Source organism: Sus scrofa, chromosome 6 (assembly GCF_054392235.1).
Source record: "Sus scrofa isolate SSC_HxYL_T2T_F1_AM1 chromosome 6, Sscrofa_HxYL_maternal_Yorkshire_Landrace_v2.0, whole genome shotgun sequence".
NCBI lineage: Eukaryota > Metazoa > Chordata > Mammalia > Artiodactyla > Suidae > Sus > Sus scrofa.
In genome coordinates, this window is record NC_139388.1 from 103,051,845 (window position 1) to 103,075,409 (window position 23,565).

The following is a 23,565-nucleotide window of genomic DNA, read 5'->3' on the forward strand; positions in this document are numbered from 1 at the left end:
TCAGAACCACTTGTTTCTCTTTGCACTCATTTTTTTTTTCTTTTCTTTTTCTTTCTTTCTTTTTTTTTTTTTTTTTTTTGCTTTTTTAGGGCCACACCTTCAGCATATGGAAGTTACCAGGCTAGGGGTTTAATCAGAGCTACAGCTGCCAGCCTACACCACAATCACAGCAACACCAGATCCGAGACTTGTCCACAACCTACACCACAGCTCACAGCAACACTGGACCCTCAACCCACCAATCGAGATGAGGGATCAAACCCACATCGTCATGGATCCAAGTCGGGTTTGTTACTGATGAGCCACAAGGGGAACTCCTCTTTGCACTCACTTTTAAGATTATTTTGCAATTTAAAAAATCGGTAAACACAAATGACAAGACTGATAAATCCGACCATAAACCAAGTCAAAAGAGAGGCATATGTGGAAAAAAAATGTAAATTATGATAGCTAATTTCTTTAAAATGCCAAAAGAGGAGTTCCTGGTGTGGCTCAACAGGTTAAGAGCCAAACTAGTGTCCATGAGCATGCAGGTTCTATCCCTGGCCTCCCTCAGTGGGTTAATGATCTGGCGTTGCCCTGAGCTGTGGTTTGGCCAGCAGCTGCAGCTCTGATCTGACCCATAGCCTGGGAATTCCCATATGCAGCAGTGTGGCCCCAAAAAGGAAAAAAAAAAAAAAAAGTTCCCTGGTGGCCTAGCATTGTTACTGCTGTGGCTCAGGTCACTGCTGTGGCAAAGATTCGATCCTAGCCCAGAACTTCCATGCATCATGGGCAGAGCCAAAATTAAATAAAAAGAGATCAAGTACCAGTAATATCTTCTCCAGGAATACCCCCCATCCTGATCCACCCCACCCAGTCTAAGCCATGCCCTCCACTTCTGTGCCCACAGAGTCCCTGAAGCACACCTCAAGCACAGCATGTGACTTGATGGGTTTGAACCACCTCAGCACGTGGCTGCCTGGCCTAATAGTTCAGGAGCTCTAGCAGGTAACACTGCACAGAGCACACAGGAAAGATTCAGTCTCTTCCATGCTCTCCACATGTTATATCCAAGATGAGACAAAGATGGGACGAACCCAGCCTTTGACCTCAATCTCTGGGGTTTTTTATTGGAGGGGGGGTCCGTTGCTGTGGCATGGGTTTGATCCCTGGCCCAGGAACTTCTACACGCCACGGGTGCAGCCAAAAGGTAAAAATTTCTGCTCGTCAGGAGTTCCCATCATGGTTTAGCAGCAGTTAACGAACCCAACTAGTATCCATGAGGATGCATGTTTGATCCCTGGCCTTGCTCTGTGGGTTAAGGAGCCAGCATTGCCGTGAGCTGTGGTGTAAGATGCAGACGTGGCTCGGATCTGGCTTTGCTGTGGCTGTGATGTAGGCCACCAGCTACAGCTCCAGTTGGACCCCTAGCCTGGGAACCTCCATATGTCACGGATACAGTCCTAAAAAGACCAAAAAAAAAAAAAAAATTCTGCTCATCAAAGGACACTATGAAGAAAATGAACAGTCAAAGCAAAAATGTGGAGAACACATTTACAGTGTGGGAAGGATCTGGGTCCTCCCCCAACAAAGAATCACCAGTAACTTAGACCCAGAATATATAAAGAATTCCTTCAATTCAACGATAAAGAAACAATCCAAAACAAAAATGAGCTAAAGAGCTGAGCAAACAATTTACAAAGGAAAATATATGACTGGTCAGTAAGCCCATGAAAAAAAGTTCTATATCACTAAATACCAAAGAAATGGAAATTAAAACCACAATGAACTATCAATAGACACCATCTAGAATGGCTAAAATTCAAACAGCTACAATTCCTAACCTTGGCAAGAAAGTTTAATACATTGCTGGTGGGAAGATAAGCTTTGGAAAAGTATCTGGCAGTAGCATTTAGTTAAACCCTTAGCATAAAAATGGAGTAATTCAACTCCTGAGTGACTGATTACTAACCAAGAGAAACGAAACATACAGTCACAAAAAGACATGGTCACAGCAACTTTATTCATAATGGATAAAAACTAGAAACACGTTTCCATTAACAAGACTGGATAAACTGTAACATATTCACACAATGGAATACTAGCATTTTTTAAAAAGGAACTAACTACTAAGACAAACAACAAAACAGATGAACTTCAAAAAGACAGGATGCCAGACACAATAGATTACATAACATATGATTCTATTTATATGAACCTCTGGAACAGGCCAACTCATCTCTGTCAAAAGAATTTAGAACTGTGGTTGTGGGGGTGTGGGGAAGAGGCAGGGGTTGAGTACAAAGTAGCAAGAGAGAACTTTCTGGGTTGATGGCTATGTTCTCTATATTGACAGGCAAGTGGGCTACATGTATGTATATGTTTGTTAAGACTTTATGGAAATATATATTTTGTTATTTAATATTGTTAGTTTCAGGTATACTAGTGCTTTGACATTTACATACATTTTGAAATGATTATTGTGATAAGTCTAATAACATCTGTCCTCACACAAAATTATGTTATTATTATTGACCCTATTCCTTATGCTGCATATTACATCCCTGTGGCTTTTTTTTTTTTAATTATAAGAGGTTTGTATCTATTAATCCCCTTCACCTATTTCAACCATCCAGCACCCCTGCCTTCTGGCAACCACCCGTTTGTTCTCCATGAGTCTATTTTCATTTTGTTTGGTTGGTTTTGTTTTTAGACTCCACATATAAGTGAGATCATACGGGGAGTTCCCATTGTGGCTCAGCGGGTTAAGAATCAGACTAGAATCCACAAGGACATGGGTTTGATCCCTGGCCTCACTCAGTGGGTTAAGGATCTGATGTTGCTGTAGCTGTGGTGTAGGCCAGCAACTATAGCTCCAATTAGACCCCTAGCCTGGGAACTTCCATATGCCATGGGTGTGGCCCTAAAAAGAAAAACAAAAAAAGTCAGATCACATAGAGTATTTGTCTTATTTCATCTAGCATAATGCCCTAGATCCACCCATGCTGTCACCAAGAAACATTAAACTGTGCATAACACTGAACATAAAATACTCAATAAAATCCCTCAGATTGGGGGGAAAAAAGCCATGGATGCTCCATAGAGATGATCACGAGCCATTAAAAAATACAAACTATCCTTCTCAAACGTTACTATTTCCATCATTACCATCAACATCCCACCAGCCCACACCCAAAATCACTACAACAGGAACGTCTATTTCCAATACTTCCCAACTAAAAGCCTGTGGCTGACATCAGTCTAAGAACTGAAGGTAAAAGATGTTACTTTTGCAATAACGAACAAAAGGTATTAACCATACACCTAGAATTCTACTTTAGAACGCCAAAAAGTATACCTTTAAAATTAGTTATGACAGTTTTAACTGAGGTAAAGCCAAAAAACAGTTTCATAAAACTAGACTCAAACTTAACAATGGTTTAAAAACATGCATTCCTCCAAAGAACTAGGATATACACTGTTCTTAAAACAGTCTTCTCTGCTCATATACCAGTAGTAATCAGCACACATAATGAGAAGTCAGTCACCCATGCAAAAGGACAAAGCAAAAGAAGTAGGAAAGAAAGACTGCTAAATTAAAGTCTCCTGAAATGAGATTTGAGAATAACTCCAATCATTTATGAAACCTGATAATATCTACAGAGAAAAAGGCCCATTCCAGAAAACCAACAGCTTGCTTAACTAGTCTACAAAGTTAGATAAATTCAATATTTTATAAATGTTCTTTGCTAATAAATACCTGGCCGCAATTCACTGGGAGCAGCTTTTCCTCATTTTTACTGTTTTTAAGAGTAACCTGTAAATTCAAAGTCTCTAGTCCAAATCTCTACAAGGGAACCCGCACACTGGTTCATGAGTACATCACATACTGAACACTATCCGGCCTCACCTACTGCTTGGGAACGTCCAACTTCATGAGCAGTATTTGCACACACACAATACAGTCTTGCTCTGCAAAATTTCTCAGAAGTAGAGGACATGAGCATCTAGAGTGCCTGAGTGCCCCGCACCATACAGGAAGGCCCAGGCCAGAGCACAGCATGACGTCTCAGGGCACAGGGACACAAGGGTGATCCTGAAGACTGCTGCCAGGCAGGGATGGGGCTAACTGCTACATACCAAGAATCCCGATCAGCTTGTCAACAGATTATAGAGACTTACAAAACAGTAGAGGATTATCTTCAACACTGACAAGAAAACTAATTCCAACAACCATTCAAACATAGAATAAAGATGTTTCAGTCACAGAGCGGCAAGGACTGTAACTTTCCCTGCGTTTGCTCAAGAATCCTGACACCCTCAGCAGTTCCCGTCATGGCTCAACAGTAACGAACCCAACTAGTATCAGTGTGAGGATGCGGGTTCAATCCCTGGCCTTGCTCAGTGGGTTAAGTATCCGGTGTTGCTGTGGCTGTGGTGTGAGTCAGCAGTTGCAGTTCCAATTTGATCCCTAGCCTGGGAACGTCCATATGCCTCCGGTGTGGCCCTAAAAAAAAAAGAATCCCAATGCCCTGAGACCCTGAGATTCAACCCTGACATGCAGCAAGGAACCCCAGGAAAAGTATGCCTGTGACCAGCCAGTGACAGCCCCTGTGACCCAGGAGAAGGAAGGGCTCCAAGGACAATGGGAATCACAGACATGTGACAGTGTGGAAAAGAGTAGTAAGATGTGGTAAAGAACCACTGGAGCTTTGAGAATAAATCTGTCTATAGTTTCAAATGATGCAACCGACAAGGGCTTAATCTCTAGAATATATAAACAACTTATACAACCCAACAGCAAAAAAGCCAATCAATCAATGGAAAAATGGGCAAAAGACCTGAATAGACTGTTCTCCAAAGAAGATATACAGATGGCCAACAAACACATGAAAAAATGCTCAACATCGCTGATTATAAGAGAAATGCAGGGAGTTCCCGTTGTGGTGCAGTGGTTAACGAATCTGACTAGGAACCATGAGGTTGCGGGTTCGGTCCCTGGCCTTGCTCAGTGGGTTAACGATCTGGCGTTGTCGTGAGCTGTGGTGTAGGTTGCAGATGCGGCTCGGATCCCACATTGCTGTGGCTCTGGCGTAGGCCGGTGGCTACAGCTCCGATTCGACCCCTAGCCTGGGAACCTCCATATGCCGCAGAAGCAGCCCAAAGAAATAGCAAAAAGACCAAAAAAAAGAGAAATGCAAATCAAAACTACGATGAGATACCACCTCACACCAGTCAGAACGGCCATCATTAATAAATCCACAAATAACAAGTGCTGGAGGGGGTGTGGAGAAAAGGGAACCCTCCTGCACTGTTGGTGGGAATGTAAACTGGTACAGCCACTATGGACAACAGTTTGGAGATACCTTAGAAATCTATACATAGAACTTCCATATGACCCTGCAATCCCACTCTTGGGCATCTATCTGGAAAAAACTCTACTTAAAAGAGACACATGCACCCGCATGTTCGTTGCAGCACTATTCACAATAGCCAGGACATGGAAACAACCCAAATGTCCATTGACAGATGACTGGATTCGGAAGAGGTGGTATATATACACAATGGAATACTACTCAGTCATAAAAAAGAATGACATAAGGTCATTTGCAGCAACATGGATGGAACTAGAGAATCTCATACTGAGTGAAATGAGTCAGAAAGACAAAGACAAATATCATATGATATCACTTATAACTGGAATCTAATATCCAGCACAAATGAACATCTCCTCAGAAAAGAAAATCATGGACTTGGAGAAAAGATTTGTGGCTGCCTGATGGGAGGGGGAGGGAGTGGGAGGGATCGGGAGCTTGGACTTATCAGACACAACTTAGAATAGATATACAAGGAGATCCTGCTGAATAGCATTTAGAACTTTGTCTAGATACTCATGTTGCAACAGAACAAAGGGTGGGGGAAAAAAATGTAATTGTAATGTATACATGTAAGGATAACCTCACCCCCTTGCTGTACAGTGGGAAAATTAAAAATTAAAAAAAAGAAAAGAATAAATCTGTCTTAAGAACAAAGGAAAAAGCACATAAAAATAAGAGATAATCATTAATTCTAAATGTGGGTGAGGAGTTCCCTTCAGGACTCAGTGGTTAATGATCCCAACTAGGAACCATGAGGATGAGGTTTCAATCCCTGGCCTCGCTCAGTGGGTTAAGAATCCACCTTTGCAGTGAGCTGTGGTGTAGGTCACAAACATGGCTCAGATCCCCAGTTGCTGTGGCTATGGTGTAGGACGGCAGCTGTAGCTCTGATTCGACCCCTAGCCTGAGAACTTCCACATGCTGAGGGTGAGGCTCTAAAAAAAAAAAAAAAAAAATAGTGTGGATGAGAAGATGAAATTGGAGGATAATCCTGTCCAGCTCAGTATTACACAGTACTTGCCCAATCATCACAATGCAAAGGATGGATGCTGATTTAATCAAGCAAGCACTGTGCAGGGCAGGATTATGCTGCAGACAGGGCACCTAGGGAAGGGTCAGAGACCCGATCCTCATCTACCGTAACACCTGGTTAATACACAACATCTAAAACCGCTACCTTCAGAAAAACCTGTTTAAGTATTTATGTATAAGAAAATAAACACCAAAAGAGCTAAAATAAAAAACTAAGAACGGGAAGGGTGCCAGAATGAGGCAGGAATAGCATTCTGCACTATATGTCTTCACTACAAGGCAGGCGTCCCCAAGGCCACCCTCAGGGTTGGCAATTTGCTAGAAGGACTCACGGAAGTCAGCAAACAGTCATGCTCCCAACTACGGTTTACTCCAGTTAAAGGGGCAAAGCAAAAGGAGCAGAGGAAAAGCACAAGGGGCAAGGACCAGAGGAACCAGGGACAGTGGAGCCACAGGGACAAGTGAACTCTTCATGCAGCAACATGTCAGCATCCTCCGCCGAGCGGTGACCAAAATCCCAGGCCCCCAAAAACCGTTTAGACATAGTCAGCCCTCTCCCCACTTGGGGCAAGTTTTATATACCATAGGCAACTTTACCAGTCAAGGGTTTCTCTTAAAACATGAATACTGCTAACAAAGGGGGGGGGAAAATTTAGGTTTACAAACTGAGATGGGACAAAAAAATCATTCAGATGAGACAGATAAGGTTTAGAGGGTTTCATGTCAACCAGAGTGAAATCCTTCCACAACGATACAGGTGATGTTTATGACCCAAGTGCTACAACACAGCCCAGTATCCATGTCCACAGGACTGACAGTAGGTTCTCATGCACACCCCACAGACCAACTATCAGCCCATGGAGCTGCTATATAATTAGTCCTCTCAAAGCTCCTAACATTTGTTTAGGTCTGTACTTTAACAGACATTTTACTCTTTTTGTTTTCTGTCTCTTTAAGGCTGCACCCATGGCATATGGAAGTTTCCAGGCTAGGGTTCTGATCAGAGGCTACAGTTGCCAGGCTAGGCCACAGCCACATCAATGCCAGATCTGAGGTGCGTCTGCAACCTATACCACAGGTCACAGCAATGCCGGATCCTTAACCCACTGAGCGAGGCCAGGGAACGAAACTGTGTCCTCACGGACACTAGGCAGGTTCATTACCACTGAGCACGATGGGAACTCCTGAGATTTTACTCTTGAGTTATTCTTTTCTGTACCCTTATATATCATCAGAATTAATCTTCATTGTAGTCTCTTCCCTACCCCAGGTGCTCATCCAAACAAACTTTTGGATAAATCTATCCTCATGGATACTAGTCAAGTTCACTAACTGCTGAGCCACAACGGGAACTGGTGTATGAATGTCTTTTTAATGGCGACATTACAGGACTAACAAGAAAACAGAAAACTTCACAAGTTATTTTAGGAAACTGATATAATGCAATATGTAAAATCAATCCTCAGGTGAAACAGAAATCTAAAGAGCATAAATTGGGTCCATTATTCAAAATGAATATTCAAATTCTGAGGATCCAAATGTCAGGTGTTGGAAAATAAGCAGCCAAAACATAGGATCTAGCAGCTAGAAAAAGTTCCACCTTCTGCCAACAAGATGAAAGGCTGGGAAGGACACAACTGAGTTCTACAACCGTCAGGATCAGAGTATGTATGTATAATAACTATGGGGAGAAACACCCTCATTGCCTTCAAACAAAATCAAGACGCTATCATCAGCAAGCAATCCAATAAAGAGGACCAAAAAAAGTTTTCCTATTGAAAAAATCATAATAAATATCATTTGGTACTTAACAGTAAAAGAGCATTTTTTCCTTTTTTTTTTTTCTTTTTCTTTTTAGGGCCACAATCGCGGCACAAGGAGGTTCCTAGGCTAGGGGTCGAACAGAAGCTACAGTTGCCAGCCTATACAACAGCCACAGCTGTGACCCTACCCCACAGCTCATGGCACCACCAGATCCTTAACCCACTGAATGAGGCGAGGGAGCAAACCTGCATCCTCATAGATCCTAGTCAGGTTCGTTAACTGCTGAGCCACAAAGGGAACTCCTAAAACTGCACATTTTTAAAGTAATGGTGTATCCTTTGGGCGGAGGTGCAGAGAGAGGGCAGTGTTTCATAATCACATAATCTAGGCTCAAGTAAATCTTAAAGCAGAACTTAACTGGGGGGTAGGGAGACCAACAGATGTTACTTAATAATGTAGAACACGCACACCACAGGCTACGACAGAAACTGGGTAAAAGTATCTAGCTCATGGTCCCAGACAGCGCACCAGCACCCATAGCACTGGAAGCAAATGCATCAGCGGTCATGAGGGAAACAGCACTACTTAGAATCTATCAGATGCTGTGCAAACTACCAGCTAAAAGAAGTGTAGTTTCATCATAAATCTCGCGCATTCCTTTCAATAATGTACCTTTTTGGATCCAGCATTGCTGAGAGCTGTGGCATAGGTCATAGACGCAGCTTGGGTCCCATGTAACTGTGGCTAGGGCATAGGCCAACAGCTGCAGTTCTGATTCGACCCCAGCCTGGGAACTTCCAAATGCCAAGGGTGCATTCCCTAAAAAAAAAAAAAAAAAGGCAAAAAAAAAAACCCAACCCCACACAAACAAAAAAACGTACCTTTTTGAACCAGGGTTTCCTAGGGTACCTATGATTAAAAAAAAAAAAAAAAAAATTAACACGGAACAAGAAACATAGACGGTGATGTCCAATCTGATTGAAAAGTGTTATTAGTTGTGCAGTGTCTAGCAGGCACACACAAAACCATTATTTTTAGTTATTTAAGAGTGAAGTAGAAAATTATTTTTTTCAGTTCCTGCTGTGGTGCAGTGGCTTAAAGATCCAGGACTACTATACTGTGGCACAGGTCACAGCTGCAGGACCGATTTGATCCCTGGCCCAGGAACTTCGACATGCTGTGGGGGCAGCCAAAAACAAAGAAAAACCCAACAATTAACATGATTAAAGTAAGTCTAGATCTTAAAAAATTATTTTCCTTTAAAAAATTTTTATTAACTATGTATGGTGATGAACATAAACTAGACTTACTGTGGTGATCATTTCACAATATATACTAATATCGACAGTTATGTTGCAGAACTAAAACTAATATGTCAATTATATCTCAACTTTTTTTAAAATGACCTTTGAAAAGAAATAAAATACCAGTACACTATTACAATGGCCAAAATTCAAAACACTAACCACACGAAATGTTGGCAAGGATGTGGAGCAACAGGAATTCTCACTCAGAGCTGGTGGAAATGCAAAATGGTACAGCCACCTTGAAAGACAGTTTGGCAGTTTCTTACAAAACTAAAAATACTCCTTCCGGGAGTTCCCGTCGTGGCGCAGTGGTCAACGAATCCGACTAGGAACCATGAGGTTGCAGGTTCGGTCCCTGCCCTTGCTCAGTGGGTTAACGATCCGGCGTTGCCGTGAGCTGTGGTATAGGTTGCAGACTCGGCTCGGATCCCGGGTTGCTGGGGCTCTGGTGTAGGCCGGTGGCTACAGCTCCAATTAGACCCCTAGCCTGGGAACCTCCATATGCCGCGAGAGCGGCCAAAGAAATAGCAAAAAGACAAAAAAAAAAAAAAAATACTCCTTCCGTACAATCCGGCAATCATGTCCTTGGTATTTTCTGGGATTTTTACCCAAATGAGTTGAGAACTTCTGTACATATAAAACCTCCACATGGCTATTTATAGCAACTAACTTATAGAATTATGCTTATTCATAATTGCCAAAACGTGGGGAGCAACCGAGATGTCCTTTAGTAGGTGAATGGACAAATAAATACAACGGTGTTAAGGGAACCCTCCTTCACTGCTGGTAGAATGTAAACTGGTACAACCACTATGGAGAACAGTATGGAGTGGAGATTCCTGAAAAAAACTAAGTATACAAATACCATATGATCCAGCAACCCCAGTCCGGGGCACATATCCAGAGAAAAACATAATTTGAAATGACACATGCACCCCAGTGTTCACTGCAGCACTACTTACGATACCAAGACATGGAAGCAACCTAAACATCCATCAACAGAGGAATGACTAAAGAATATGTGGTACATATATACAATGGAATGTTAGCCATAAAAAAAAGAATGAAATATTGCCATTTGCAGCAACATGGATAGACTTAAAAATTATTATTATTATTATTTTTTTTTGTCTTTTTGCCTTTCTTAGGGCCGCTTCCTGCGGCATATGGAGGTTCCCAGGCTAGGAGTCTAATTGGAGCTGTAGCCACAGGCCTACACCAGAGCCACAGCAATGCGGGATCCGAGCTGCATCTGTGACCTACACCACAGCTCACGGCAATGCCGGATCCTTAACCCGCTGAGCAAGGCCAGGGATCAAACCCACAACCTCATGGTTCTTAGTCGGATTCGTTAACCACTGCTCCACGACAGGAACTCCGACTTAGAAATTATTATACTAAGTAAGACAAGAAAGACAAATATCATGAGATCACTAATATGTGGAATCTAATTAAAAAATGATACAAAAGAACTTATTCACAAGACAGAAACAGACTCAAAAGATTTTGAAACCAAACTTATGGTTATCAAAGGGGAAATGTTGGGGGGAGGGATAAATTAGGAGGTTGGCATTAACATATACACCCTACTATATATAATAAATAAGTAACAAGGATCTATTGTATAGCACAGGGAAATCTACTCAATACTGTGTAATAACCTACACAGGAAAATAATCTGAAAAAGAATGTATAATTAATTCACTTTGCTGTTTATCTGAAATTAATACATTGTAAGTCAACTAGATGCCAATAAAATTTAAAAAGAAAACTGTATTAGAATGCAAGCAATGGAATATTATTCAGCACTAAAAAAGAAATGAGCTATCAAGCCATGAAAAGACAAGGAAGAAACTTAAATGCATATTTCTAAGTAAAAGAAGCCCATCTGAAAAGGCTACGTACTACATGATTCCAACTATGTGACATTCTGGAAAAAGCAAAACTATGGAGATAATAAAAAGATCAGTGGTTGCCAGGAGTGGGGAAGGAGGAAGAGAGGGATGAACAGGCAGAGTTCAGAGCATTTTTAGGGCAGTGAAAATACTGTACAGTACCATCGTGATGGATAGATGTTGTTATCAATTTGTCCAAACCCACAGAATGTACAACACCAAAACTGAATTGTAATGTAAACTATGGACTTCAGGGGACAATGACGTGTTAATGTCAAGTCATCAATTGTAACAAATGTACCATCTGCTGGGGGTGTTGATAATGGGAGAGGCTGTGCCTGTGGGGGGCTGGGAGTATATGAGAAATCTCTATACCTTCCTCTCAATTTTGCTGTGAAGCTAAAACTGCTCTAAAAGAGTCTCAATTAAAAAAAAAAAAAGTAACCTAAGGAAACAAAATCTAAATCTAATGCCATGACATAATTTTGTTAAAATACTAAACATAGTTGAAAAACATAGTATGGTATCTGCTGCTTTTTAATTGTTACCGTACTACAGGGATAACAAAATGGAGTTCAGTGAGCTTTTTCTTCTATATTCACCCTTGCTTTTCCAATAATTTTCCTAAGTAGTTCTTGATTCACTACTTCTGCTTTGGAGGGAACTACTGAAAATTTCAAACACCTTAAAATTACAGCTTCAATTCATTAATTTTCCTTAAAAACGTTTCTTCCCAGAAAGGGTGGGAGGGGGGCTTTCTTCCCTCATCTTCCTCTCCCTCTTTCTTCCCAATAGCTGTTCCTCATCCAAACATACTTACATAAAGGCACCTATCACTGGCAGGTTGGCCCAAGTGCTCTAGTCATAAAAAAAATGATTAAAGAGAGTCCCAAACAAAAACATTGTTTTTATAACTAACAAACATACCTCACTTTTAAATAATGGCAATGGTATATAGTTTTATTCTCAACTGGTCACGATATCTGGCTCTCAATTTATAGTGCTTTTATTTTATTTTTTTAGGGCCGCACCTGAGGCATATGGAAGCTCCCAGGCTAAGGGTCTAATCGGAGCCTCAGCTGCTGGCCTACACCACAGCTAGGGCAATGCAGGATCTGAGACGAGTCTGTGACTTACGCCACAGCTCACGGCAACGCCGGATCCTTAACCCACCTAATAAAGGCCAGGGACTGAACCGGAATCCTCACAGAGACAATGTCGGGTTCTTAACCTGCTGAGCCACAACAGGAACTTCTCAATTCGTGATGCATTTGAGTTAACTTAAACTGTAACTGATAATGCATGGTCCTGCTTCATGACATCATGGTATCATCTCTAAAAGAAATTGCAAATCAATTCCACTAGTATTTTGGTTTTTAATTACCTTTAAGGCAAAAGCTTCATATTTAAATATCTGCACAACCTTTCAAAGTAATCAATTTGAAGGATTTCACTCAAATTATAAACAAACAGGCCTAGTGCCTGGCACAGAGTAAGCACTCAACAATACTGATTCACTTATGCCACAATTTATACTATGACTATCTAGAATAGAATGTATACATGTTTACACATTCTTTGCTTATATTTATATAAAACATCTCTGGAAAAATATATAAGAAAATATTAAGTTGTGATCCCTTCAGCAGTATCTTTAATGGCTGAGAAAAACACAATTATTTTCATCTCACCCAAGCCCCCATCCCTCAGTAAAAATACTGGGAAATACCCTGATGGAGAGAGAATTAGGTAAAGAGGAAGTAAATGGCACAGCTGTGGGTGTGACTAAATGCCATCATCCTTCATAGACCAGGTTTCCTTACCTGTAAAAAGAAATACTTACATCTACCTGGCAAGGCGTTGCCACAATTAAATAAAATGGCATTCCTGGTATACAGTAGGTACTCAGCAAGTAGCAATAATTATTAGTCAATATTTAATTGTGCTATTAATTATACAAAAACAAAGGTATAAAAATATCTGGACAAAATTTGAGATTTTATAAACTGTATTTCCCATCCCATAAGATTTGAAGAAGGAAGAGTTTTGCTCTATTTTCTTTCCTTGACTCCCATTTTCAATGGCCTTCAGAAAATCGTAAGTACAATTTAAAAACACCATGAGCAAATGTAAGCCAAGAAGAAACCTAGGAAAAAATACTGGCACTAGAGATGACAAATATTTTACAAAATTCATTAAAAAGGAAAAAAAAAGAAAAACAGAAAAAAATGGTAGAAGATTTGAACAAGAAGCACACAAGCATTTTTAAAATGAAAGCACCGAAAATTTTTTACCCAACAATTTTCTAGAGATAAACAAGTTCGATACCCAACATTGGGAGAGTATGAAGGAAGAGACATATTCACACACTAAACAGGTAAAAGTGTAAACTGATGCATTTAGAAGGGCAATTTAGCAGTATCTACCAAAAATTAATATTCTGACCTAGCAATTTTACATTAAAACCTCATCTCCCAAACAAAAGTAAAACATTGTTTCTGATGGCCAAAAAACCCTTTATTATGTGCATCTCTACAAGTACCTAAAAGTTTTTAGAAAAAAAAGAGAGGAAATACTAACCTAACTATATGCTGTTTACAAACACTCACGTGAACTATAGTGACAGAGGCAGCCCAAAAAATGAATGGAGTAGTAAACAAATAGATGGCGTGATGTTGGTAAAATGATAGCTTAAGGAACTCCTAAAGTCCACCCCTCCATAAAAGCAACTAAGATGGGTCAGATTCAGCTTTTTCATAAAAACTTACAGCGATCCAGGGAGTGCTTATTCAAGAAAAATAGGTGAACCTTGGTAAAAACATAGAACTTTGCGGTATTTAATTTACTGTAGTCCTATCCTGGGCTCCCCAGATCTGGGGCAGCCTTGAAAATAACAGGCCACATTCTCAGCACTGGTAGAGCAGAACAAACCTCATTTGCAAACAAACTGAAATTATTATTCCAGGCTTCCCAAAGACAGCTGAAAAGGCTTGCTTTACCTCACCTAAGGCTGCTAACTCTGAACTCCCCCAGGGCTAAGAGCACTAGGGGGCAGGTGAAGCAACAGGTAACAGCTGGGGCAAACACAAAGACCAAAAACCTGGAAAGGAAAAGGCTGAGCAATGAGATGTCTGGGGGGATAAAGACCCTGAACAGCACCAACAAATTCCCAGAAATCTGTATGCCAGGGCTAAGCACCCACTCAGGAATTCTGCCAGACAAAGAATTCTTGGGTGGCAGGTTTCTTCTTTCGGTACTTGTACTGTCATGGAAATCTGATCCTTAGTTTAATATGAAATTGCAATGGGCCCTGAATGGTTACAAATAATGAAAAAGAACACAGTTTGAAGACTCACACTTCCTGACTTCAAAAGGTATTACAAAACTAGAGTAACCAAAACAATGTGGTACTGGCATCAGGATAAACACATAGACCTATATAATCAACTTGAGAGCCCAGAAATAAACCCGAACATCTATGGTCAACTGATTTTCAACAAGGGTATCAAAACTAGTCAATAGAAAAAGATTGGTCTCTTTAACAGATGAGGACAAGATGATTAGATTTCCATATGCGGGGGGCGGGGGGGGGGGGAAGAAAGAAAAGACAAAAGGACCATATACAAAAATTCACTCAAAGTAAAACAACTTAGCTAACTCTAAGAACTAAAACTATAAAACTCCTAGAAGAAAGCACTCTCAGCCTTCATGCCCTTGGATTTGGCAATGGATTCTTAGATATGACACCAAAATCATGAGTAACAGAAGAAAAAAACAGATAAATTGTACTTCATCAAAATTGAAACCTTTTCTACATCAGAGAGCACTACCATGAAAGTAAAAAAACTATCCAGACAATGGAAGAAAATATTTGTAGATCATATATACTGATAAAGATCTATCTGGAATCCACAATATATAAAGAAACTCTTACAACTCAATAACAACAAAAAAACAATTTTAAAATAAGCAAAGGGGGGAGCTCCCATTGTGGCTCAGAGGTTAACAAACCCAGCTAGCATCCATGAGGACGCAGGTTCAATCCCTGGACTTGCTCAGAGGGTTAAGGATCCAGCGTTGCCCTGAGCTGTGGTGTAGGTGGCAGATGTGGCTCAGATCCTGCATTGCTGTGGCTCTGGTGTAGGCCAATGGCTACAGCTCTAATTTGACCTCTAGCCTGGGAACCTCCATATGCCACGGATGCAGCCCTAGAAAGATAATAAAATAAAATAAGCAAAGAGGAGTTCCTGTCATGGCTCAGCAGTTAACGAACTCCACTAGTATCCATGAGGATACAGGTTAGATCCCTACCCTTGCTGAGTGGGTTAAGGATCCAGGATTGCTATGAGCTGTGTATACAAGTTGCAGATGCAGCTCAGATCCTGCGTTGCTGTGGTGTAGCCCAGCAGCTACAGCTCCAATCCAACCCCTAGCCTGGGAACCTCCATATGCCACAGTGTGGCCCTAAAAAGACAAAAATTAAAATTAAAAAAAATAAGTAAAGGACTTAAATATTTCTCGAAAGAAGATATACAGATTTCCGATAAACACATGAAAAGATGTTCAACATCATCAGCCACCAGGGAAATGCAAATCTAACTCAAAATGAGATACCAATTCACACCTACCAGCATGGCTAAAGCTTTTAAAAGCCAGAAAATAGCAAGCGCTGGTGAGAATACAGAGAAATTAGAGCCCTTACACTGAATAGTGAAATGGTACAGCTGCTTTGGGAAATGGTCTGGCAGTTCCTCAAACTGTTCAACATAAAAGTCACTATATGATCCAGCAATTCCACTCCTGGGTATATACCCAAGAACAAGAAAAACATGTATGTACACAAAAACTTGCATGTGAATATTCACATCAGCATTATTCTTAATAAAGTAGAAACAAACATTCATCAAAATACACAAAAAATGTGGTCTAACCAGACAGTGGAATATTACTCAGCAATATAAGGGAATGGAGTTGGGGTACATGCTGCAGTACAGATGGACCTTCAAAACACGATGCTGAGTAAAAGAAGGCAGTCGTAAATGATCACATATATGATTCCATGCACATGAAATGTCCAGAACAGACAAACCACAGAGACAGAAAGTAGATTAATGGTTGCTAGAAGGTGGGAGCAGGGAGAATGGTGAGTGGCTGATAATGAATAAGAGGTGTAATGAAAATGCTCTAAAGTTGATTGTAGAGATGTTTGCACAATTGTGAATATATGAAAAGCCACTGAATTGTACACTTTAAAAGGACTGGTTTATGTTACATATCTCAATAAAGATGTTATAAGAAAAAAAACAGGCTCAAGTCTTTACCAAATTAAAAATCCCTTCCTAACCCTTTCTTACCCTCTGCTAACACTTCTTTCTACTCTTCTCTTCACAGTTAAAATTTGTTTACCCATGAAATAATCTACATTTGCCTTCTCCACTCTCTGACCTTCCTTAACTCAGTTCAATCAAATTTACCTCCTTCCCTGAATGGTAGCATTAAATAGGATTCAACAAAATTGCTCTCACTTGGTGATCAAATTCTACAGACTCCTAACAATTCATGTTTTAGTCAAGTTCTCAAAGCACTTAAGTCTAGCCTCCTTTATTCTTATCTTTTCTGGAGAGCCAGTTGTGAAGTACAGCTTTCTTTTGAAAGGATGCCATCTGGGCTTTTATGACACTTTCTCATGATTTCTCTTTCCAGTTCTTCTTCCTTCCTCCACTTGACTACAGGTACTGTTGTTCTCCATGGCCTCCCCATCAGTAAACTCTTCCGTCATGTCACCTAAGCCAAAGACTTGAAGTACCACCTATATAATACAGCCTGATAACTCTCCTATCAAGACCTCTTTCCTACTCCAAACCCACACACCCAAATCTGTAGCAGGTGTTTCCACCCACATGTTCTACAGGTAACAACTACTCACTGTATCAAAGAGCTAAAACATTGTTCCTCCCCAAATCTGCTCCTCTTCCTGAATTCCCTGTCTTCATATACCTTAACCAGTGTCTAGTCAATGACCCAAGTTAAAACCCAAGTCATCCTATCCTACTAGTTCTCGCACTCTCCAAATCCAACCACACTCTCCAAATCCAACCGTTACTGAATCCTATTCATTTGACTTTCTAAACAGCTGTGCTATTAACCTTGTTCTCCATTGATCCTGCCTCAGCTTAGGCCCTTATCTGTCACCTCAATATCTGTCACCAAAACTCCTCACCAGTCTTCCTGCATGGTGCCTTACTTCCCTCCACCCCTTCTGAAATCTATACGATACCAGAATGATCTTTATAAGATGGAAAGCTTATCATGACTCTTTCCTGGTTAAAATCCATAAGCTCTATTATTATCTATGAGAATAAAACAACCTTGAGAATCCTTAGAATGGCACAGCCCACTTGAAGATCTATCTGTACAGTGTCATCTCCTGCTGCTTAGCACCATACACCCACCGCTACAGCTGCTGAGAATGCCCCACACTTATAAGGGTGCAGGCTTGCTCTCATCAGGTCCAACTTTTCCTTGGCCTGAATTTCCTTTCCAGTGATCTCTGTCTCAGTCATGCCTAAACCTTCTTTAAGTTTAAGGACATCAAGTTCCTAATACAATGGCTACCACACAGCAAGAAGTTAAAACGGATTGAGCTGGCTAAGGCCTCTCCATCCTGTCTCAACAACTCCTGTTTGCTTCAAGATAAATTACTTTGCTTATCTACAGACTACTCCTAATTTGGTCTCTGCCTAAGTTCCCAGTTTCAGATCTTGCCACCACCCTGTACCCTTGCTATCTATACCTGCAGACCCTACGATTCACGGAAGTTGAGACTCCTGCAGTTTCTCCTACCTAAATGCCCATGCTTTCTGTGCCTGTACACCTACCGTTTTCATCCCCTCCAATATACACTTTTTCTTCCTAGTGCCCCCTTTCTCAATCTTTCCTTCTCCTCCCTTAAAAATAAAATGACCACTACCTCCTTTGTACACCCACTGTGGCCCATCCTTTCTCCAGTGAAAATGATCTTAAAAACACATTGGACTTGCAGACAGTTCAAATAAGAGATAAAGTCTTATCACACAGAAAGCAGGGACAGTACCTTATCTATCTCTAAGCCATCTTCACAGTACCTGCTACACAAAAATTCCTCTACACTAAGTGATCTGCAATTTCCCATATATTAACAAAAGTTTCTATCCCAGATTTCCTTTCAAGAAAGAACATACTTTGGGGTGACATTCTGGGCCCAATCTTTCCTTGCCAAGCAAACAACTGTATAAATCAAAGTTAATATGCACTTTCTAATACCACTTATATTTTTCTAAATTAAAAGAGAAGTGGTCCCTGGAGGATGTAAAATGAGAAATGCTATTTTGAAGAAAAGATCATAAATTATGTCACCTTGCTTCAAGATACTTTGTTTAAAGAATTACTTCTCAACAGTTACTGTCAAACGGGCTACTATGAAAAGTGGGAACCCTTCTACTAACTTCCTACCTCGACTACTCACCAATTCAGTTTACAGCAATTACGCATTCTCAGGAAAATACTCAGAAAGGAATTAATTAATCATCTAGAAAACTGGAAAGGCAAAAAGTGAAGTCACCTTTCTCATTCAGAGGTCCACTTATTCTTTTAGAAGTACTGCTGCCTCCAGGACCACCAAACCACAAGTGGGCCTGTCCCTTATGACTTCTTGAATATTCCGTGAATAACTGCCCAGTGGGACAGAATGTCACCCAAGGGCCGCAACCCTGGGACATGCACGCTCCGCTCAATAAAAAAAAAATCGGCGAAAGCTCTGCTAATGGGGCGAGTCGGTGTGTTAACTCAGTGTCCAAATGACTGTGCTTCTTTCAAAAGAATGTTCAAAATCCCTCGAATTAGTATTTTAATCACCTTCCAGAACTCCACCAGGCCCGAGACATGTTGCTTGCTCAAGAGGAAGGCTCTGGGTCATGAATCCCAGAACCTGAAGCAGCATAATGACTTCAGGTAAAGCAGAGGTGCGGGAATTTTGTAAAACCTGTTTCACTCTCACAACGACCAAGCGTGGGGGGTGGGGGGTATGCTGACCTCAATAAAGCCTTTAAGCACAAACCTAATAGACAAGGTTGTGAAAAGAATTTTCCCCTCGGATCGGTCCCGCGGAAGCCCCGGAGCTCTGCCGCTCCCGCGCTGGCGGTGGAAGACCGCGAGCCCCTCCCCGCCCACCTGGCAGCACTAGAGGCCGGTCACAGTTCCGCTGCGGTTACGTAAAGGGCCGAGTCCCCAAGCTCCATCCCCGCGCTCAGTGGCTGCCTGAGGCAGAGCCCCAAACCCACCCTCCTCCCCTAGACCCAAGAGCCCGGACACACCGCGGAGTCCCGATAGGCCAGCTGAAGAGCGGGAGAGACCGGCAGTGGGGGCGAAACGCGGAGGAACCCGCCGGGTCCAGCCCGCTAGGGCAGCCACGCCCCCGCCCCCGCCGCGCCGGCCAGGAGCCTGGCCCCGCTCCAGGCTGACATACGCCGCGACCCCCGCCCACCCACCGTTCGCCACTGACCTGCGCCCGCGCCGAGTGAGCGCCTGCCCTGCCGCAGCCGCCGCTTCCCGACTCTCACGCCGCCGCCGCCGCCGCCGCAACCACCTCCTTCGCTAAGCCCTGGGCCGGCCTCTGGCACCCCATTCCCACCCCGCCCCAGCCTCCGCCTGTTTACAATGATTGGGACAGAACCGGACGAGCCGGGCCAGCGCGCACGCGCACTCCTTCTCCGCCGCAGCCGGCTTCCCGGGTCCCCAGCTCGGCGCTGAAGGCCGGAGCCGTCGAGGGCCGGCGCCCTATGCCCCCAGCGTGGAGCACGCTGGGAGCGGTAGTCCACGGAAACCCATAGCCGAGGCTGTAGGCAGTCCTCCGCCAGGAAGCGCACTACAACACCCAGGAAGCACCACGCCTGCCCGGTCCCGGCGCCCGCTGGGGAGAGCTGGGAGCGCGCGAGAGGACGCGCCGGGCTCGAGTCCGCTGGCGCCTGCGCAGTTCCTGGTGGTGGCGGGCGACGCGCACCTTGCCCAAGCGAGGTCTGCGAGGATCGCTGGGGCGGTGCTGGCCGCGGACTGGAGGAGGGCAACGTGTTTCTTAGCTGCGGAAGCTCAGACCTTCCCGCCGGCGGGTTTCAGCCGTAACCAGTTAAACCGGCCCGGAGGCCGGCTCGGCCCGCTCTTGGGTGGGGCCTCCCCCCGCCCCGATTGGGCGCAGAGGCTTCGGCTTCCGTGGGGACTTTGGCTGCGGGTTGCGGCACAGGGAGCGCCGTGGCCTCCGCGGAGAAACTTGTGTAGACTCCGTGCCGGGACTGACCTCGGCATCCCTGAAATTAGTGTCCAGAAGGCAAACCCTCGGGTCTTGCGGTGCAACGGGGTCCCAGTTCCCACCGCCTTCTCTGGCTCGGCGTTTCCCGAGGAGCTCCTTAATTAGAACTGCCCATCGCACGGTTAGCTTGCCAACCAAAAGCATTGAATCTAGAAGAAGACCAAAATAACCGTACTTCCTCCAGAACGCCTTCACAAAAGCTGGAAGAATTGTGCTAATGCATGGCTGGAAACCAGGGGCCTTTAACTGTTACTGTTTCATAAAGTGTGGCGGTTTATTAGAGGAATGATAAAACCGGAATAGATGGCGCTTCCCGATCCTCACATTCCCACCTGCGATGCTCCTCTGAACTTCATTCCATGTTTAGATTGACCTCTCTAATCCATCTTGCCTTGCTCTTTACTCAAGGCTAACAGTAGGTCTCCCTCGTACTTTACATTTCCTTCTCAATAAAGTGCAGCCACCTTGTCTGACCTTCAAGAAGAGCCCACAATTAAAATACCAAGTTGGGAGTTCCCGTCGTGGCGCAGTGGTTAACAAATCCGACTAGGAACCATAAGGTTGCGGGTTCGGTCCCTGCCCTTGCTCAGTGGGTTAACGATCCGACGTTGCCGTGAGCTGCTGAGCTGCAGACGCGGCTGGGATTCCGGTTCCTGTGGCTCTGGTGTAGGCCGGTGGCTACAGCTCTGATTGGACCCCTAGCCTGGGAATCTCCATATGCCAGCAGGAGCGGCCCAAGAAATAGCAAAAAGACAAAAATAAATAAATAAATAAAATAAAAGCTTCTGTTTAAGTCTGGAGATACATGAATCTCCAGGACCCATGAAAACTTTTATCTGAAAAAGGAAAAATAAAAATAAAAATAAAATACCAAGTTGGTCTGTGCTTGCCATTGTTTTGACAGCTTTAAAATTTTCTTATTGCCTCACTGGCAACAGCACAGTGTCCTCACCACTGGGATCGATCGGCACGTTAACCAAGCCAGTTAGAATACTCTGCCTTTGGCAGCACCGACTGGGCCAAGGGATAGGACTGATCCAAGTTGGGCATTATTGACCCCTTGCTGGAAATTGTTATATGAACACAAAAAAGGGAGGGAAGATTGCATCTTACTGTAGCAACAGCTGACCGCCACCTTCTTCACAACAAAAAGAGGCCTTTGTGCAGCAGCAATGAATGAAGCCAAAAGGAGACTTGGAGTGCTAGTGGAGGAGGGAGGAAACAAACAGCTGACCGCATGGAGACTGTGTTTCAGTTTCAGAGGGCATGGCTAGCATACCTCTTTCTAAAGTGCTTTGAGTATGTGAACCTAGCCGAGAGAGCCAATGCAGCTATTTATTTATTATTATTTAGGGCTAATTTGTGTGGTTATGGAACATATTTGTTGGTTGCCTCCTGCAATTTATTCCTCCCATTTAAGCCACACAGCATAATTCTTCCTTTTGGTGGTGGAGGCTTTCAGAGATGGTCACCTAACTCAGTCAGAGCCGACGAGATCCACTGAGACTTGGGTTGGAGCTTCTAGTAAACTGCAGCATTCTTGCTCTTCTGGTATGGTGAAAGTTTATGCGGTCTGCAACTGTGGCAGCTGTTTTGCTCCTAAAGAGGAAAGCCTGGAGGGATAGGGTTTATTGGAGAGGCACCAGTACAGCCTGATGATGAAGTCAGTACTGTCAAACGTGCGCTGGGAGACCCTTGTGTTGCTGCACATTAGAGCTGCACTATCCCATCTCACCTGTTTGACCTGTCCTGTAGATGATCCTATAGACGTTAGAATTGTGAGCCATAAATTTCCTGTGTTGGAGTTCCCGTTGTGGCTCAGCAGTTAAGAATCCAGTTAGCATCTGTGAGAATATGGGTACGATCCCTGGCTTTGCTCAGTGGGTTAAGGATCCAGCATTGCCATGAGCTGTAGTATAGGTCAAAGATGCAGCCTGCATCACAGCATCTGTGGCTGTGGAGTAGACTGGCACCTGCAGCTCTGATTCACTCCCTAGCCTGGGAGCTTCCATTCCAGCCCTAAAAAGCAACAACAACAACAACAAAAGTTCCTGTATTATTTAAACCAGTTTGTATTGGGAGATTTTCTGTGACTCAAAATTCTGAAAATCCTAGTTCAGTTGGATTTATTTTACATAATGTTGAAAGGTCCTGACTAACACTGCTTCCTACCTAAAGAGAAACTGTGGAAGAGACTTTCAGCTATGGCTGTATGACAAAGTCAACAATTCCTCTCTATACAAAACAAGTATAAAATTGGCAGAATTGTCAAAACCATTTCGGGGCATTGGAAATCAGACGGTTTGGGAAACATCTCTTCATGAAAAACTGCTAAAAGTTCTAATAGGAACAGTAGATGTCTGTGACTGTATTGCCTGAGGCTGCTTCTTTCCTGCCCTTTTGCCCTATCATGGTAGTTTTATTAGTGTAGATGGGACTAGCCAAGAAAACTAGTAGCTTTGCTGCCAGAGGGGATGGACTTGATTTGTGGTGGGAGGTCAAAAACCCCTGGCTTTGACAGCTGAAGGGAATATATAATAGTGCATCTACTATGGGAGACAGTATGGTGGTTCCTCAAAATATTAAACATTAAGTTACCATTTGATCCAGCAATTCCACTTCTGAGTACATATCAGAAAGAACTGAAATCAGGAGTTCTTGTTATGGCTCAGCAGGTTAGGAACCCAACATAGTCTCCCTGAGGATGTGGGTATCACCCTTGGCCTACTCAGTGTGTTAAAGATCCAGCGTTGCTGCAAGCTGTGGCATAGGTCCAAGATGAAGCTCTGATCTGGTGTCACTGTGTCTGTGGTGCAGACCAGCAGCTGCAGCTCCAATTCGACCCCTAGCCTGGGAACTTGAATACG

At 43.0% G+C, this 23,565-nt stretch overlaps 1 protein-coding gene across 3 annotated transcripts in view; it reads right to left on the reverse strand.

Moving 5' to 3' along the window:
- RALBP1 (ralA binding protein 1) overlaps positions 1-20,179 on the reverse strand; it is a 47,389-nt gene extending 27,210 nt beyond the window's left edge. Inside the window, exons 1-2 of one of the 3 annotated variants that reach the window (XM_003127830.7) lie at positions 19,898-20,179; positions 9,038-9,065 (exon numbers count right to left, since the gene is read on the reverse strand). The gene's annotated coding sequence lies outside the window, so the exon portion shown is untranslated. Of the gene's footprint in view, positions 1-9,037; positions 9,066-19,709; positions 19,756-19,897 lie in introns of those variants that run through there. The other 2 variants (XM_005665282.4, XM_005665285.3) reach the window with 2 other exon arrangements.
- Between the last annotated feature and the right edge of the window lie 3,386 nt (positions 20,180-23,565).